At 45.6% G+C, this 20,304-nt stretch overlaps 1 protein-coding gene across 2 annotated transcripts in view; it reads left to right on the top strand.

The window, feature by feature from the left end:
• The window catches only part of LOC8040654 (hemicentin-2), a 381,503-nt gene that overhangs the window by 309,137 nt on the left and 52,062 nt on the right, over positions 1-20,304 (top strand). For both annotated transcript variants that reach the window (XM_042287164.1, XM_042287163.1), the window contains exon 14: positions 761-1,195. The gene's annotated coding sequence lies outside the window, so the exon portion shown is untranslated. The remainder of the gene's footprint in view (positions 1-760; positions 1,196-20,304) is intronic.

Here is a 20,304-nt window from a genome sequence, read left to right as displayed (position 1 = left end):
TAAATTGTATATTCTGTAGCAGTTTATTGAGGCTTCCGGGGTACGTTATTTACCTGAGACAAAGGCGGATAATGCTTGTGCAATTTCTTTCTAAGTGTTCCGAAAGTACTTTACGCCGCTTTATTTTAAAGAGCCGCACTTTGAAGAAGGATCACACTGAGCACATATTCGGCTTGCAGCCTTGCACCTTTCTGCGACAAAAATGCAAATAGTGCGAAGAATACTGACTAAGATAAGACAAACACACCACGGTGCTGTAATATGTTCACTGCCCTTTTCTCTTTTTTTTCTTTTTTGTTTGCACTTTTTAGTTTAGTATTTCGTGGTAGTTCGCGATGGAGACGTTAGCGCTAACCCATGCCTCTAGCTCTCACGTGACTTCTGTCCGCTTGGCCGCGGGACTTAGCAAGAGGAGCAAGGTGAAGCATTAGAGGCAGGTGATTGGTGCTGACTTTTAGCTTTTACCTCCAGTCGTAGTCAAAGGTGAACTTAATAAAGGTCCACCGATTCCACCAAAACCAATGCAGTGAAGTTTACGGTTCGTATTTATTTGCACGTGTTACTTGAGACAGCAAGATATTTTTTTCAGGCTCATGTAACCTCTGAAACCTTGTTCACGAAAAGAAAACTTTGCATGAGCTGTCTATGAAAGGGTGTGTTTTAGCCCTCGGTCCAAAAATATTTTTTGTTGTTTTGTTTTGTTGATGAGTAACCTTCATCAGTATAATCCTAATCAAACTCATGCTCCCTTTGTTTGCAGGCGCCGACGACGCGACCAAGCCTCCCCTCGTGTCTGCCGAGCGTCCGCCATATTGGGACACTTGAATGACTCATTGCTAAAGACCTCCCTCCCCGACAAGATGGCGTGCTCCGCGAGTGCCTCGCTGGGGCACTGTTGTACAGAAGCCGTGCGGCTTGCTCGAACCCGATGTGGCCCTGACTGTGATGACGCTCCCGCCACGCTCCCCCCTCAACGTGTTCCGAGCGCAGGCCAAGCTTGTGCCCGGAACCAGCAGAAACAATCCATCTGTCTGACTGTCCGAGACACCCCGAAAGAAATGAAGAAAGGCGTCGAGCTCGCTGCTTCGTCCACGTGTTTCTTTGTTTTTTTGGTTTTGTTTTTCCGCTGATGGTCGCCCGCTCGTGCACTGGTGGCCTCCATGGTCGTCCAGGCTGGCCGAGACAGCCTACACAGGTATGTGGCGTTTCACGTTCTTTTGTTGCTACGCGAGTGCGTTTATATTGAGGGTTGAATTCCGGAGCCAGTGCCCGAGTTCAGTCTTGTTTGACGCACGCATGACTGGTTAGTCCCTGTAGGCCTCGACAGGCCCTGGCGCCCACTTTTCTCATTTTCCGCAGAGCGCTTGGAGAGTAAATAATGGGTGGTTTCTAGTCGATCTCGGCAAATAACGTGGTGCAGAATGAATGGGTTCTACTTCAAAATGACATCTTCAATGTGAGACCGAGCAGGGCGTGAGCTCGTGAAACGCCAGGTTCAGTGTCACATTGCAGATTTATTTTTAGTTATACCGTCACGAAGAAAATAGGCAATTTTCTCCGGTAATGGAGGTCCTGATATTTAATTAACAACACTTTTACGTCACTTGGCACATTATATAATTTGAGATTAAGTTTTTTTGGGTACTACTCCTAACCTCTGGCGACCTAGCATGCCGTCCTCGTCGATCACACCTCCAGCAGGTGTCCCGAACACAGCCAATCTCGACAAACAAGGATCCACACAAAGGCAGGCGAGCCAAACTCCCCCACAGCCGTAAGGCGTCCCAAGTTCGCGAGTTAGCGGGCGGAAGACTGCACAGTTGAAGGGGATCGCACGTGCAGGTTGGCCTCCAGAGGCAGGGTGATGTTCAGGGCTTGGTATCTAGGAGTCAAGACCTTTGCAGGCCTTTCGCGGCTGCTTATGTTGAGTTTAGCAGCATTCTGGAGCAGCGGCGTAGACTTTCCATCTTCCCGGGAGGAGGGTGCTGTGCGTTACCTTCTCGTCAGAACTGGAGATTGAAGCTACCGAAAGCACGCTGGGATTCAATTTCCCATATGCTTTGTCAATAAAGGCAATGTAGGCGTTATTTTGTTTACATGCCGTTACTAGAAGCTAGTTTCATGGCACGTAAACAGCGTCTCGGTAAGGATCATGGCCCGGGCCCGGGGGGTGGGGTGGGGGGGCACGAGCCTCGATGCCCCCCCCCGTAGTCTACGCCTATGTTCTGGAGTCACTTTGGCTACCAATCACTGAAGGTTTCCTTCAGGCTAATCAAAAGGCTCGGAGCCCAAAGCAAATAGGACATCCCCAAAACAAGCGCATACACATGACAGAACACATTCCGAACGATGCTCACAAGCGCAGCCATGACCAATACAAATTAAATTCGTAGACAGAGATGTTATACACGCAGCAAAACCACCTCCGAAGTGGAGATCCCAAAAGCACACATGCACAAGACAAAACATCTCCGACCTGGGGTTCTATAAACTGAGTGCACCGTTACAGCCTTCCCGTTCGCCCCCATTGGGGGCCTTTCGACTTCGGTAGAAGCCATGAGCCGTGCCGTGGAGACGAACAAACTTTTGGAGAAGGTAAAAACATAAAGTAAAGCTAGACTAAACACTTGCGCGAGCAAAGCTTCGTGATAATATTTAGTAATTCTAGATTAGCATTACCAAAGGAAGGGTGACACCAAGATACTGTTCTTACCACATTATTTTTATAAAGACATCCCAATAAAAACGATCGGATCAAAGCGACGCAAACTAATAAAAACCCTGCTTGCCATATCTTTCTCTGTAAACCTCTCATAAAGCTGCCAAACACTCTTTGATTTTAATACTGCCCCAACCAGATAACTAACCTGGGCACCTAACCTACCATGGCGCAGACATACGTGCCACCCGTTTATGAACGTTGGTCGATGGGGATAAATTATGATTCATTCTCGCTGGACGTGTTATTACTGCCAAATTAATAGCACCGCCATTTCCTACAGCAGTAAACATCGCCGCTCGCCTAAGGGGCGAAACAAATGTGCACATTGTAAAAACGTTGAACGTGCCTTAACGTATGGGACTTTTTTTTTGTGATTAGCTATATATGTAAGCCTGAGCATTATAAGTACACTCTGACTAATGAGTAATGTAGAGCAAACGGACCACAGCATGCAGGGACGCTATTCCTTGCTCATTAACTCGCCGCCGGAGCTTCTGTCACCGCTTTGAAGCCCCCACGTGCGTGCTCGCCAGCCTCACTTGAACCTACTTCAACTGGAGTTCGCGTGCCCTCTTACCGGCGGAACACCACCAGTCACGCGTCCGTGTTCACTCGACTTTTTTTTTTATGTTTATGAAGTCGAAACAAAAACAAAAGGAATACGAGTTTGAACTCGTTGGCGAGATGATGACTTGCTTACTGCACAGGTTTAGACAAAAGGCCACACGAGCAAATAGAAGGCAACACGGGAGTATTTTCTTTGGGATACGGCGGTCGTCCTATGAATTTAGGTCAGGGCCGCTTTCCAGTTTGGTACGCAAATACGAGTCTTCAACCCGTGAAGAAGCTTGGCATCGTTTATGTTGTGTTAAACTCTCCCTTCGTGAAGACTGGTGTAGGTGTCGGATAATTCTAAAGAAATTTGACTTATGCAGTCCAGCTGGAGAGAAATTAGTGATTTTTCGTCGAAGTCTTAAGCGTCAATTTGGTTAGGGGAGTTGAAGTAGTTGAAGATTCCGGCATCGAGCTGCTGTTCGACATTGGGTCGTTTGGGAAGAGAGAGCACATGGAAGAGAATGGGATCCACACTTTCGCACGTGAGGGTTGCATGGGAAGACCTTACTGACTCCAAATAAAGAAACCGTGCGACTCAAGTTCCTCCTTGCACTTCATCTTCTTCAGCCAAGACGGTATACTCGAAAAATAACTGCCGAAAGAAGGTCCCCCCCGTTCCCCCCCTGAAGCGACAAACGAACGGGACTGCTCGCAGAGGCGTCGAATACACCCCGACGGCAACCGTTTTCACGCTTAAGCGTCGCCAACCGGCAACGAAAAAAAAAGTGTGTGTGTGTGTGTGTGGGAAGGGGGGGGGGGGGGGAAGCGGTGTTATCGGATCTTGCTCGGGTCTTGAAATTACTGATTTTACTTTTGCCTGCGAAAAACAACGAGCGTTCCTTGCGCTTGTGAGACGCCACCACGACACTGAGTTGCAGTTCATACAAATCGCACACGTCGCGCGTCGCTGAGTCGACGAGCAATCTTATTTGTGCTCCAAAGGCATACTTTGGTTTCATCTATCTGTTACGTTTCTGTACAAAACACTAAGAGGATAGAGGCTGGTAGTAAGCTATGAAAAAAGTCTCCTTAAAGAAACACTGAACCGAAAAAAAAGTGCTTTTTAATGGGTTTAATTTTTTTTTTTTTTTCTACTAAAAAAATATTTTTGGAGCAATATTTGCCTAGACGAGATTTAGCTGCAGAATGTTGAGGTCGCAGCCCGCTAAGCCACGCCCCGTGCTTACAAGGTGCTTACATCTCTCATTGACTGGTGACATAATTGACGTGTGAAGTGTGCGGTAGCACACTTTACACGTCAATTATCTCACCAGCCAATGAGCGGGCGGTAGAGGGACTGGTCGAAACCTAGCGTACCGCTTTAACTATATTGGTTTGATCTGGCTTGATTTGTTCCTTTGAGCGTGTTGATGCTGAATAAAGATATTCGTTCCCGTAAACGCGGCCCGCTGCTCTGTGAATTGTGCGACCGTTGTGATTGCAATCATAGTTTCAATACCGAAAAGATACCTACACAGGTAAGAATTTGCGAGCTATTTGGATGGAGGTAGTCGAGTGTTCGGCTTGCATCAAGTTTGTCCAGGTTTGTTCCCGTCATTTTGCTTCGAAAGGAAAGTAGCTCTTCGTTCTGCAGTGCACCTGGGCTGCCAATGCGAATATTTTTAGGTCCCGTTTTAGTTGTACGTCATATGACGTTCACCCACCTTGCTCGCGAATGCCATGCGAAAAAAAAAAAAGAAAGAAGCTGAAAGGACTGCATATTTATTTTGTTGATTTTTTTTTTAGTCCTTTCGGTCGCTTTTTGCCGGACGTCGACAGATACTTATAAACGCTTGTATGGGCCTGTTGCACTCGGCCAGGGGGCTCGAGTGCGTCCACAAAGCGTGATCATGTAATGTCAGCTTTGGCGCCTGCAAGACTCGACCATAAAGGCGGCGTTGTGGCGTTCGATCGAGCACGAGCCACATTTGAAAGTAGCGTCTGTCAAAACAATCTGTTCATGTGCGTAAAAAAAAAAACAAAAAAAACTTTACAGTTAGTGATCTAACGTCCTATCGAAACGCTTAGAATGCATTCCATTGAGCTGTATTGTTCGTGTTGGCTTTTTCAAATCGCCTTTCAGCAACGCGAGGGTGCGTAAGACCGCACAATCGAATCGCGCCCTAGAAATATTCGAAATTGTTCGGGATGGGCGCTGCTCAAAACTTCAGAGCTACAGGACTATTGGACCGTGGCTCGCGCATGATGGAACGCTAGAAGGCCGCTTTCATGGTTGCGCCTTGCAAGTTATGCAAAAGTTTTTAAGACGAAGGGGCGAAATAGCAGGTGGACGGAGTCAAAAACGGACGCCGACGCGCAGCTTTTGTGTCCGCGTCTCACAGGCACTGCAGACGACAATAGACGGTGGTGAAATAGCAGACGATGCCAGTGGCTGCCGCGCGTCTGCTTGCACGACTGGCAAGCGGTGCCCAAATTATAGACGCAGCGGATGTCGCGAAAGGGAGACACTAGACTTTCTTAGCATGTTCAGCCGAGCAGCCAAGCCAATCCAGTAGTATTTGGCGGGGCCACTGATCCGTGGGCGGGGCTTAGAGCGTGCCGTGACCTCCAACGTATTTGCGGCTAACGGCGTAAATATTGCTAAAAAAAATTAGTTGAAAAATTTACAAAAAAAATAAAAAAATAAAAGTTAAGCCCTTTAAAGAAGCTTATTTTTTTTTAACTTTAATATTTCTGTAAGGCCTCAGGGTGCCGGCCGATATACTTAACGAAACATCGGCCCCCACCCTGGAACCTCCTGCAGGAGGCTGCGTTCTATATACCAACTCGACTATACGCATGCCCAGACGCTTCATCTAACGCCGCTTTCTGCGCAGGCGCAGCGCCCTCGCCCAGCGTACGCAGGCTTGTTTCTTCGCAACGGTGTTCGTGTATTCCACACTAATCAAACCCCCAGAGATTAAGGAAACAACAGTGCGATCGTTCCTTAGCTCTCCTGCAAACTAACTGGCGTTTTAATAGGGAGATATTTGTCTTCTCAATATTACGAGTCGCCAGCATGTTATGAGTCGGGCCGCTTCGCGAACCTTTATGGCGTGCTTTCGCGTTTTCGGTATATATATGTATATATATATATATATGTTTTTTTTTTTTTTTTTGGTTCTAGGAATACGGCAGGGCGTTTCGCGCATCAGCAAGTGGGCCTTTATCGTGCTGACACGAGATGAAAAATGGCCTCGCACAATTCGCGCCACTTGGGCGATCTGATGCATCACTGAACCTGCTGCATCACTTCGCATCGGCTCTTATGCTAGCACATTTGGCCTTCTCTTTGTTTTGCCCGAGAAAAGTCGCTTACTTTCTTTTATTTTGCGGTCGTTTCAAGTCGAAAGCGCAATTTTTAAGGATACATAGAGACCACTTACTTATGTGTCTATCGGCTACCCTATTCTCGGGTTCGCTCTTATGTTTATTTTATAAAACGTGAGATCTGTGGAAAACCAGGGCATTACCGATGCATTTTGCAAATCGTCGAATTTCAATACTTACCTTTGTTTGCTTTTTTTTCTGACTCGCCAAATTGTGCAAACAGTGTGAACGGTTTCCGCGGCGAAAAGTATGTATGTTTCATTTTGCAATGAAATTTTGTAAGCAACCTCCTTTAGTATTGTTTGCGTTGGGACACGCGGGATCTATAATATACAGGGTGTTTTCTTTAGGCATTGTAGATTTGATTTAAAAAAAAAGCCGTGAAAGCTACGCTAATGCGGTTTGTGCGGGTGAGTTATACGGCCGGAAGAACAAAATGTGAAAGGCTAATGGTCGAATAAATATCTAGAATGTGTTCACTAACTATTTAATTAGTGAAAATAAACATATTGTTCCAGTTAGAAACTTGTTGAGCGTCATAAAAAAACTACTAAATCAGTAATTTTTTAGAAAGACTCTGTGCGCGTGGGAAGCGCAGTAGTGCGCTCAATTAACCTCTCGTGCAACAGTGATCGTGTATCAAAAACCTAGACGGCCGAATTCAATGGACACGTAGTGGTCGGCACTGTACGACGCGCATTCTTGGCAAAGAAACCCGTACCAACCAAGTTTCCAGATCATTCCTCTCATCTGCCAAACATTTCGAATTCCAGGGAGCGACCCTCGGAACTGCCGTATTTTGTAGCTACTGTGAACACTGCGACCTTGCTTGAAGTTCTTCTCGCGCACCATCAACGTCAGCATTCTTTGGAGACTGCCCGAAGGGAAATAGGTGAAGAACACGGTGATCCAGAACAAACCGATCTCAGCCCATCTACAACAGCTGTTTCTTTTTTTTTTTTTTTCTCTTTTTATCTGCAAGTTTGTTTGATAACCCGCCATTTTCATGCCTGCCATCAAAGTCATGGGCATATATCATCGACTCGAAACGTGCGATGTTAGAAGTGTTGTAATAGATCGATTTCACCAGGCAGTTTCGCTGCGCCACCGCTGCCGCGGTGCATTAAGGGATCATTATATTTCGTTCACCCTTAAGGCTGCGGTCCCACGGCCGCAACAATGATGCCGGTGCTACCTGTACTTCGGCTCATGTTCGCGGTATAAATCTCGGGTTTGTGCGGGGAGCAACGCAATTCGTTCTAATTGCAAATGAATGGCCCATTCATCTTCAATACCTTCGGGCAAATAATGATATCTATCTGCGCAAACGTAACGCGTAATAAAAAAACAAAAAGCGAAGGTTTTTGATATTTTTGGAGACATACCTCCTTGGTTCTATAGATTTTTGATTTGACCAAGTCGCGTTTTGATTTTACTAATGAATAGATAAAGGACACATGCAGTCTCCTAGTTCCGTCTTTTTTTTTTTTTTGCACACGTATTTTTATATCTTTTCTTGAAAATTGTCTTTTTATACAAATTGAATCTGTCATAACTCAGTGTATCCTTGCAACTGTGCAACGAACTTTGAGGGCTTATGTTTGATGAACCTAGCAGCTCAGCATAAAAATTATGAGACGCGAAACTCCAGTCTTTTAGTCGTAAACTCTGCTTTAAAATGCTTAAATTTCAAAATTGAATCCTAGTAGTTCTAAGTTTTTTCGGATAGCATTTTGGTACCTGGTCTGATATTTCTAATTGTGTTCTAGCGGAACTGCATTGGTCCTCTTTAAGGCTAATTTCTTTGTATTTGTGTTCAAAGTCGTTTATGTCGTGTATTATGGAGCTTGAAATGCTCGTTTAAATTCAGAATTTCGAGTACCAAGACATTGTTTGTGAGTAGCGCAGATCCGTAAAAGCAAGTGAGCTTGAACTTGTACCGAAAAAAAAAAAATATTTAGAATGCGTAATTGCTGAAAATAGTTCGCTGTGCTTTCGTTCCGTGTGAGATTAGCTTTTATTTTAATTGATTTTTTTTTAGTACAAAGTAGGATAAGTTGGTTTTGCTTTGTCGTTTTAGCTCGTATAAGATGAAAATAAGTTAGGTGAAGCATAACTAGAGCATTGTACACATTTATATACATATATATATATCGGTAGTTTCATTTTGATTCAGGCAACGAGATGCAATAGTATTTTTTTATTTTTCTACAGATTTTTATTTTTTGTGACGCATGTTTTAGAAGAACAATCTTTTGCTTTTTATTTTAATGTCCTGATATGTTTATTTTCTGAGAAAAAAAAAATCTCAAGGAAGCGGTAAAGAACGACGAGGTTTTGACGATTGTCGTGTGTGGCGTTTTTTAATCACTCTCAATCTGTAAGTACTAAAAAATAGAGCGTCTATATTTTTAGCGTGATATATATGCAAGTAGGTAAGACGACATTATAACTACTATTTATTATTCGTCGCTCCAATTTTTCTGAAAATCCTCAAACATGCCTCCGCGAACAACTGTAACCTAAACTGCGGATTCTTTTTTTTCTTTAAGTAGGCTATGTTTAGTTTTGTTTTTAAAATAACACGACGTATAGAAAATTTCATTGCTTTCCAAATTAAGCAAAACTTTTTTTTGATGTACGAGTACTGAGAAATAAATTATGAAACAGAGAGGGTTTTCACTTTTCGTTCAATTTCAGCACGCTGTATATAAAAACAAAAATTATTTATTTCTTTTATTTTTCTCGCGTCGCGTTCTCTTCACACCCTTCTTTTAGTCAGAATACATTCCGTTAAAGGTATTTGTCTTGGTTTTGAGTTTTAAGCCTATAAATATGCCAAAAAAAGAGCAAATGCCGATGGTGGGTTTTGACGATTTTCGTGTGTGGCGTTTTTCAACCCACTCTCAATCTCAAAGTATTCAAAAGAGAGCTTCGATATTTTTTTTTTTTTCTGATATATACGAAATTCGGTAAAACGAAATTCCAACTACTTTTTATTATTTGTCGATCCAATCTTTGTAAAAATCCCCAAACATGTCTCCGCGAAAAACTGTAACCTAAACTGCGGATTTTTTTTTTTTTTTAAGAACTATGTTTAGTTTTGTTTTATAAATAATACACTCTAAAAAACGTCTGTGCGTCTACTTTCCCGCAAAACATTCGGACAGCCAATCACCTCAACTTGCGGAGGCAGCTCAGCGAATGACGATGCCGAAACATATCTTTAGACCAAAAAACGCAGTCTGAGTTGTGGCATTAAGCAAAGCAAGCGTGACGCTTGCATTGCTTAATGTCACAACTCAGACTGCGTTTTTTGGTCTAAACATATGTTTCGGCATCGTCATTCGCTGAGCTGCCTTTGTAAGTTGCGGTGATTGGCTCACCGAGTGTTGTGCGGGAAAGCAGACGCACGGGCTTGTTTTAGAGTGTATAGACGGACACAAACAGATACTAACATACAAACGATCAGACCTCGCATCGGTCTCATGTTGCCGCGGCCCCCAATCGCCATTTCGGTCCATTCAAATCTTCGAAGCTTCAAAAGGGTCGTTCTGAATCAGTCGCGCGCCAAGATCGCTTTGAAGCATCGACGTACTGGAAGCGTTCCTCGCCAATATAGGCATATTTTGGCACTGCGTATACAACCCACTTATCCATCGCCCCTATCTCCACATATCTCTTACGATTGTATTGTTGTTATTGCGTATTTAAGGACAGGAAATAATTTTTCGATGCCGTCAAAAACCGACGTTGCATGTGGAGGCGGTGCGAAGATATGCGCTCGTTTTGCCGGTGTACGGTTAACAAAATCTCCATATTCAAGAAAGGCCTTTATAAAGCTACCTATCACCGAAAATTTGGATCGGCTCACGAAGAATGAAGAGGTCAAGGAGAAAAATTGCTCATTCCATGAACCAAAATGGCGACCATACAGGGAGCTTAGGGCTATTTTCCCACGATCGAGTGTCAATAGGTTAAGGGGGATGCCATTATTTGTAGTGCCATATGCCGACGGCACGCGCTCGCACATAAAATACGAATAAATAACTAGAATCAAAATGCTGCTGTAACACTGTCAATGCCGAGAGATTGTGTCGGAAGACTCTCTTTCACGCGCTCCAGAGGAGCAAGATGTTTAGCCTGCACACTGCACAACAAGAGCTCACTGCATTCACATGGGTTTGTTTTCAACCACAACAAGAGAGGCCAGGGTGCCTCTTCCGATAAAAAAAATGCGGATTTTCCAACTATACTATGCCCCCAAAACTAAACATTTACGCGTTTTCGTTAATAAGCTAACTAATTAACCATATTCGCCTTTTTGCTAGTGGACCCCATGTCCCCCAACTTAGCCCCAGGCTTAACAAAAACCAAACCTAACTGCAGTTTCCTTTTTCAAAAACTTTTCGTCATTCTTTAAAAAAAACACTCTGTATAATAACGGAAAAAAGAGAACCCCTGGAGTGACGAAAATTAGGAAACATATATATATATATATATATATATATATCGATATCGGTGCCCATTAGGTTAAATCGGTTAAAAAAATCGGACCCTGAGCCGTCTTGCTTAGGTGTGGAACACTTCAAGCGAGCATATATTCCCTGTGGGTACTGACCTACAGAGTGTAGAAAACGTAAAATATTTCCGACCGGAGCAAGAAACTAATGGTATGGATTTGGTCCTAAGTTTTTCGTAGTAAGAATAAACATCACGTCGAAGTGGGACGCTGTAAGAGTTCCTATTTGGGAATCGTCTCATGAGTGTGTGTGACCAAATTCGGCTACGCAACTATAGTACCACGCTCCCACAAATAGTTCTGCACAACTCGTTCAAAATAGCTTGGTTGAGTCCGTGATGAAGCGACAACAAATAAGGTCGGACAAACAAAGGTCGGACAAGATAAAAAAACAGAAGAAAAAAAAAACACCCCGAGACTTTCCATGAAGTGCACTGTTTTCGCTGTCGTGGGCGAAATCGCGATCGTGATCACGTAGTCCCGGGATCTCTTTTTCTGGAATTATTTTCAGTCTGCGATCCCTTTAGTTTTCTGGGTTCTCCAATGAAGTTTGTCTTTACGAGCGGTGCCTTTAACAAGTCACGTTTTTCGTAGACACGCAGAAAGTCTCCATCCGCGGGCCCGACTCACTGATGCAATCTGGCCGGTCGTGGTTGTGCTGCCCTAATTCATTGATGCCGCTCCCGAGGGAACCCAGCAACCAGCCAAAGTGCTTAGGCTTGATTAGCTTGTCTCTGGGCTCAATTGAGAAACTCCAGGGGCCGTTAGGTGCGTCGCTGCTTCGTGTTCTCCCAGTTGCGATAGCCGGTCGTTCAAAACCGCCCGCCCGAGGGTCCCACGTGACTTATCTCACCCTTTAACTGCCTCCAGGTGAGGTGTTAGAGGGCTAGTCGATCATTTACCGCCGCGCAATTTGATGCCCCTTCGCTCCGATACCGCCGAAGAGTAGACGACATCCAGCACGAATTGCATATTTGTATCCCTGCCGCACGATCATGCTTTTTGATGATGATTACTGTCTGTGTCTTTCTAGCTGTATATAATGAGACAGCTAGCACGTCTGGAGTATCGAGCGTAGCCACGTTCGTTTTGTCGCCGCCGATCGCAAGACCTAACATTGGATATTTTCAAACAATGTACGCCCAAGTGGTTCGGTTTGTGCGGCAGAAGTACGGGATTTGATTACTTTTTGTTGCTTAGGATTGGCAAGTGTTTTAGGTTTTGTGACTTTTCAGGAAGTATAGCCTATGCGAGTAAACTTTTGACGCGGAAATAGGTACTAGGTCACTCACAGTGTCGACGACGTCATTAACATACTCGTTTTTTTTTTATTCGGGTAACAACATATGGACTTTTTGCGCTTTCATCAAAACGTACTCGTAGCCTTCTTGCAAGAGGTGCCTAATTAATTGAGTAACATAAATTTATCCAAGGCCAGGCGAAACGCTGTATCGTTTCAAGCAAGATCTCAATACTGTTTTGATATTGATGAAGAGTTGTGTTCTACAAGGTGTCGGCAGAAGCCAGTAGTGGCGTTGGGTGCAGTGACACCAAGAAACGCCGGAGTGGACGTCAGAAACAAAATATGTAACTTTAAATGCAACAATTCAATCCCCTACGCTGTAGCTGCGTGTGATTAGATTGCGTAAATGAGCAGGTGCAACGAGATTGTAAGCGCTATTAACTAACGCGATGCGGTCATGATACAGACTGTTCAGAGGTTCCGGCACGTATATTGTACCGCGATGTACAGAAGCACGATTCATTGGTCTTCCTCGAACCAAGCTAGCCGATGAGGCCGGCAAGTGGTATCGCGCTAAAGCCAAAGATTACACAGTCTCAGCAGCAGAACGGTGCCGCCCCTATTTCAGTTAAATTATATCACCATTTGAACATCAGATTAGCAAACAAAAAGTCAAGGCGCAAACGAGATGATGATGATGATTAGACATAACGCAACCCCGAGACTCCAGGTATGCAAAGGTGACTTTTCGTGTGTGTGCGTCGTCCTTTGCTTGCCTACTATCTCGGGGCTATGCTATCTATAACATTACCAGTTGCCCTTCCCTTTGGCTAAACTGATCGAAGGACGACAAATGATGGATGTTCAGGGTGTATCACGGTGCCGGATACACTGGGGGACCTCTGGGAATGTATGCGTGTCACCTGTAGCGTCAAGATGCAATCGAATACATAACGGCCTTCGAAGTCACGAAGACGTCTTTGGTCTGTTTTGTTACATCTGCTACTTTGTATTACAAGTGTCGTATGTCTCTCAGCTTATGCGCATTTTGCATGTGCTCGCCATCTTCATGGTTATGGGGCCGCACCTTCAAGTAGCTCGAAGTCTTCACAGGCACACATAGAAGTTGAGAAAGCTCAGCAACAACGAAGGAAGGGAAGATCAATGAGCAAAATATGAGGGAGTAAACTCATCCTAGGCAAACTTCTGCTCGAGAGAGCAGAATGGCAGGGCCTTGTAGTTTCTGGTGGTGGGTCTTCTGCCATCTACGGTTCATAGTTCCTTGTAATGACAAAAAAAAAACATAGAAAAAATGAAACAAAACGCTCATTGTGAACTCCGCTCCGAGCAGTCTGAAGAGATAATAACAACATTTTCCTCTTCACTTTCTTCATTTCTTTTTTTATTTCTACTTATTTCTACCCTGGAGCGTCTTTCTTTGAAAGAACGCTGGTAGATTTTTGGTTATTCGCGGCACTCTGTAAGCCAGTGTTATCCGCTACGTGTGAATTAATGCTTGCTTCAATTTTCGCTGGCGCAGAATCAGGTCCCTATCTTCTCCCTAAAATGGCGCTAGCTTTTCTGCGCTAGTTTAAGTCCTTTTTATTCCCCTCTACATAAATTTTCAGACACTCCGGAAAAATAAAATAAAAAAAGAGCACACGCGAGACGAGAACCTTGAGAAAGAATGGAGACGCTTCTGTGCTTCTACTCCATACCGGGATATTAGCGTTATTTTATTTTCTCGCTTTGTAACGAATCAACTTTTGAAACCAAGAGACCGAGTAATTACGAATGAAAAAAAAAAAAAATAGGTACGGATGAAGCGGTTGCATTAAAAGCAGGCAACATCATACACCCAGAGACAAAAACAAAACATCCGAGATTGAGAATGGTAGGGCGTCGGAACTAAGAAAGGCGGCACGGCGCAGCGCGCGGGCGAGGTGGAGGGAGGTGAGCTGGAAATAAGGCTCGAGGGTGAAGCAGCATCGAGAACAAAACTCACCTGAAGTTTGACAGAGATTGATTAAGGCCACGCCTCGGCGGATGGGGGCGCGTGCGCTGAACAACTTACTTTTTTTTTCTTTTAACCTTGTGGAAGAAAGCAGCGGCGCGGCAATTTTGCACTGATCCGAGAGCGTGTGCGGATAATCGGCTGTTTGTCGGCGGGAATAAAGGAACGAGCGCGAGTCAGCCACGCCGAACAACCTCGCCGCTCCCAGCTAACCCTTTGGCCCGACCTAATTTTGGGGGCATTTGGTTGCGGCCTGCGGAACGCGGGAAGAAGGGCAGCACAGCGAGACTCACCAGTTCACTAATTGCAGTATACGATCTTCGGCAACAATACTTAAATAACAACAATACTTAAAAGAAAAACAAGAGTTCGTTGAGTCTAGATACGGCTCTAGCTGGGTCGAACCGGCTTTGAGGTATTTTGATCCTGTGCGTGCTGGCAGGTTTGAACATGCGTGGCAGGCGTTATCAGACACGAGAGGCGCGCGTATGTTTTGTCTTGTATTTTTTGCTGGTAATCTATCAACCAATCAATCAATCAATAAGTCTTTTTTTTTTTAACGTGAAACGTTCTTTGACTAGTTTCTCCGGATTTCCTGAAGCCACATTTCGTGAAGCCGTGGCCTTGACGTCCCATATTGAAACGAGCGTAGTGTTGCATTAGGGACGTCACAGACCTATACACACTAATTCAGTTTTCCACTAAATTTAACGGGGAAGTTGAATTGGTGTATAGGTCACGTGAAGTCGATTTCCCCGCTAGATATAGCGGGAAACGTAACGTCCCGTGACCTAAAGACCAATTCAGTTTTCCAGCTAAATTTAGCGTGGAAATTAACGTCACCTGACCTATACGACAATTTATTTTCTCCCCTAAATTTAGCGGGAAAAATTGATTTCACGTGACCTACACACCATTTCAGTTTCCCCGCTAAATTTAGTGGGAAAATTGAGGTCACGTGACCTGATCCCAGGGGATGCTGGAACTTTTCACGTATGCAACACAAATGCCCGGCAACTTGCCATACTTTTTTTTTCTTCTTCCAAGTCGACAAGGAATTAATCAAGTCCAGTGGCACAAATTAGACAAAAAAATTACAGGAGGGCACTTAAGACTGTACGTGTACGAATGCCAAAGCATTCCTACACGCAGCGGACAGCGAGCCCCGCTCCTCCGTGGCGCAACATGGTTGAAACCAGAGCGTACACACTTGAAACAGTATAGGGCACAGGCAGACGGACAGGAATCCCCCCCCCCCCCCCGGTCCTCATGCCAGGCACGTAGCCGGGGGGGGGGGGGGGGGGGGCATGGGGCCTGCCCCCCCCCCCCCCCTTCGAGATCTTTCATTTTGCTGGGGCTCCTCTCCCCCCCCCCTCCCCTCATACAGCATTTTGTCATGGGCGCCCCCCCCCCCCCCCCCCCCGAAACAAAATACTGGCTACGTGCCTGCCCCACGCCACCGGCGTGCGGGCCGCAGCGCCAGGAAACGGGCTTTTCTGTGGAGTGGCGTTCCTTGGAACTATGTCGAGCCCCAGCCAATGGGAATTTATTACTCATTTCGCTCAGCCGGAATTTAGGTGCCGTTTTTCGCGGTTAGAGACGACGCCAGCTGCGATCCCTGGGACAGTTAATGCTTTCGCATTAAAAACAGAAGTCGCCTGACAAGGTACCAATGGACTCTGTAGGGGGCTAGGTCCGGCACCAAGCGGTGCCACACGAGACAATGGATTTTCAAAAGCCGAAATTCCAGCGATAAAAATAATACACTTACAAATCGTGCAAGTCTTGTGCCCTTCAAATCTCGTGGCGACTCGCATGATTTATTAACCGGGAGAGCGAAATTTGCAATATTATCAACTGATAGAGATTTAGAGTCGGCAAGAGTGCTATGGGGAATAGGTCTGCATAACCGTGAATCAACTTGAAGTTAATCTAGTGCTTGCGCCTTTTACGCATCCCAAAAGTAATTTTTCGTTTCCTTCGTCTAAGCATCTGAACCCGCCACAGTGTTCCGACACCAACATATAGACGCTTTGCAGCAGCTGTGCATGGGCGCCATCATAACCGACCTTCCGTTTTTGTTTCCTCTTCTTCTGTTTACTTCACTTCATCATTACCACAGCAGGACAGTTTATTACCATTTTAGTTCCCACTATATCCTTCTCCCTAGCATTGTCATTTGTGGAGACGCATCAACGCCTGCTTCAGTGGCTCGGCACATTGGTAAGACAAGAGAAGGTCAGCAATGGCGGCTGTAATCTGGCGCGTGTGCAAAGCGTCTATACTTCAGTGCGCGCTATCCGACGCAGATGCACGTTTTGAAAATACCTAAAGCAGACCAGTAGGCGGCCTTTCTTTTCATTGGCTTATGTGAAAAAGCAAAAATAAAGGTTTTTTTTTTTTTTTTTTGTCGGCAAATGTTGGGCACTTATAACCTATAGCATAGACTAGCGTCCAGGCTTTTTGACCCTTTTAGCGAATTTGGCTGACGGGTTTCGTGCAAGCACGCGCGCAAACTTTATGGATCTACGTTCTCACGTTGTATGCGCGTAACGTCTCGTACAATTATCGCAATTATTGCCATACTTATCGTTGTTCTACGACTCTCCTTTATATACATGGCGGTTTTTGATCGCATCGTTCGAGCAGCCACGAACCAAAAAACACGGCCCCGGCGTCTGCCCTTCGGCAAAAGGACAAAGGCCGGCCGGCATTGCGCAATCGCGGGCGCCCAGTCCGTGCTCCTATTTTCTCCCGGCTGTGTTCGCGCACCACCCCCCGTCTTCACAAACCAGCCGAAACGAACAGTCATTCGGACATCCCCCTCGCTTTCCGTCGCCGAAGAAATAGTCGGGCAATGCGGACGTTTATGGCGTCCGCCGACCGGAGCCTCCTGAGGGAAATTTTGCTCGCAGCGACTCGCGGTGTCTGGACGAGTTCCAAAGGCGTCCGCCCCCTTTCCATCCCGCGCAATCTCGGAGATCACCTAACGTCCTACGGCCCGCCAAAAGGACACAGCGGTGAGCGCAAAGGACTTGGCCTTCCAATTGGGACGTTGGATATTGGAAGGTCGAGTGCTATTTTCTCGCGCTCTTATATCTTTCGTTTGTGGGGTCTATGTGTATGTATCTGCGTGTGCGTGCGTGTGGGTGGGTGTTTTTTTGTGTGTTTGTTTTTTGTTGGTAATTACGCCCTGCTCACACTCGTTCCTTGTTCTGGCGGGAACCGCTTTAAACAGTGAGACAGGGGAGTACGCACTGAAATTACTTTTCGCACTTTTACATGCTTGTCGCGGTTTTTATGTTCCCTCTTTGAAGGATGTCGCTCCTCGATCGAGCATTTGGAATTCTCCGTCAATTTATTAGGGAAAATTGGCGTTACCCAGTTTCCTGGCGATGAATGAGTGGACGAATTAATTCTCAAGGTGATGCGACTGTGATTGGGGCGTTATGTATCTTGAGCTTGTGAGATACTTATATTATGTTATTTGCTTTTTTTTTTTTTTTTTTTTTGAGCCTCGAGTTTGTCATTGGAACGAGTGAGTGGGAACGTCGCATGCATCAAGAATTACGAAAATCCGGTCATATCATGTTTGTTTATGAGTTTCTATTTTCGTTCTTTACCCGCGTCTATGTGTCTTTTTGAGACTTTGTAATGGCTGTTAGTTTAATATTTAAGCTTACCGTTTTTCTTAAATCAATTTTATATAAGGAATAGTCAATTCTTAACGTTGAAAACCTGCAATGATTTCGACATTTCGACTGTGGCGTTTGGGCACACGGATGGCGATAGAACTAACACGCACTTTTGCCGCAAGCAATGCAGTTACACTTAAAGCACATTGTTCCCGGGGAATCCACATGGATTCGCAAACCCACGGAGATTAAAAATCGCCAATTATGACTTCGGTAGACGCAGTTGTAAAATGCAGAGAGTTGCAGGACTCCACTGGGTACAGAAAGGGCCTGCGCAATACAAATGGACTGCAAATAAGGAGCTCCGAATGTCGACTAACAGGAACGAAATAAGCTAAACGTTCCTCGAAGCAAAATTCGGAATGTATTGCAATATCATCTACGCTCGTTCCGTCTACCCGACAGCATATGCTTTGAGCCCTAACGGTGGAACAGTTCACGTAGCTGAGCGTACACGTTGTTCCACTAAGAACTGGGCATAGTCGTTTACTTGGAAAGAAAAGGCTCTCCATGCGCTTGGGCCGGTTGTCCGAATTCCACGTCGTCGTCACTCAAAGGTATACGGCTGATATATATTCTTTTTGAATAGGGTAACTCCTCTTTCACTAAAAGACCGGCATTTCTACTTCTCGTTCGCAAGGCGTGCAGAGTAACCAGAAATCTAGCAAAGAAGCGGACATGGAAGGCCCTCGGGAACCCATAAGGCCTTCCGAGACGGTAGTGCATCCCTGGAGTCCTAGGCCGCTGACGTACGACGCATCTTAACCGGCGGTCGTTGTTTGTTCTTCTTGTTTTTTCGTGCTTGTTTCGGTGCTTTCCTCGACACGGCTGTCTGCAGGTCTCACAGTCAGACCCGCTAGCGCTGCAGCTGAAAGAAACAGGTGGGAATTACTTGGCGTTTAATTCCCCTTCCGCTAACGGAGTGATGCCTCAGAGCCATCCTGGGGTCTCGAGGGTGGGGGTGGGGGGGAAGCAGCCTGTTTGCTGGAGCTGACAAACCTCGGCAGCTCTCTGGACGATGTCAGCGCTTCTTCTTCCCAACTCCTCGGTTTCTGAAGCCAGTGCATCCGCACGAGTGGTTCCGGAGGAATCTCGGCCGGGTCGCTTCAGCGGCCTCTCATAGAGCAGCACCGCGCTGTCGCCGGGGCCAGAGCACGACAGGCCTAAGCACCGTGTTCGGAAGTGGGGGGCTCCTCCTTTTCTATTTATGAGCTTTTCTGCCCCGACACTTTCCGGGGAGGCGCGCACTCGCCCGGGTATATAAGCAGCGCGGAGGGAATGCAATCCCTGCCTAATGAAGCTGACCTCTTCGGATCTTCCTTTCTCACTTTTCGTTTGTGTTGCCTCTCTCTTATGCTATGGATGTGTGTCCGTGTGTGTGTTTGTTTGTGTGGCCTTCTCCTAGTCTTACTCCTCGGCGTTTCAGCCTGCGATGTCTGTCCGCTTTTTGTATATTGCCTCAGATGCTTTTCGCGAGAAGGCCCGTTACGCCTGCCTGAACAAAGGAAGTTTGTTTGTAGGAGAGAAAGCTGAATGACTAATTACAACAACGGGCTTGATTAACGACCCCCCCCCCCCCCCCGCCCCCTCCCCCCGGTTTCAGGACTACGCCAGGCGGATCCCGCCAAGATAGCTCGCGTTTTTTGTTTTTTTGTTTTTCAAGGCGTTTTTAAGGTATGGCAGCGTGAATGTTTAATTCTCTCTGTGCGCGGCTCTTCGCGCAACTTTCTGGCCAGCTGCCCTTTGGAATCTCGCGTCTAGGACTTCGAGTACCTGACAATCTCGTGACACTAAGGGTAAACTTTTGAATGGCGCCGCTTACGACTAATGGCGTAAGCCAGCAGTGCTCGTAAACAAATGTGTGACATTTGAATTAAGACAAAATCAAGAGACTATACTAGAACGCATTGAACGGTAGATTAAAAAAATCATTCCTACGACGGAGTCTCAAGTGTGAAATCAATCTTTACCCACAATAGTGCTGATGCTCTCGAAATCCGAAAGTGGGAGCGCATGTTCTAACAATCGATCAAACGGAGTAAAAATATTTTTTTCCCCAAGTCCGGGATTTGTAAAACGAGTGGCCTTTAAAAATTGAGACGAGTTTTGTCCCTTGATTTTTACAAAATCTGAAATTTTTTTTTTGCATGATCATTTTACGAA

The sequence above is a fragment of the Ixodes scapularis genome, unplaced genomic scaffold (genome assembly GCF_016920785.2).
Source record: "Ixodes scapularis isolate PalLabHiFi unplaced genomic scaffold, ASM1692078v2 PGA_scaffold9__187_contigs__length_104089568, whole genome shotgun sequence".
In the NCBI taxonomy this organism is placed as follows: Eukaryota; Metazoa; Arthropoda; class Arachnida; order Ixodida; family Ixodidae; genus Ixodes; species Ixodes scapularis.
This window is presented reverse-complemented; position numbering and strand designations above follow the sequence as displayed.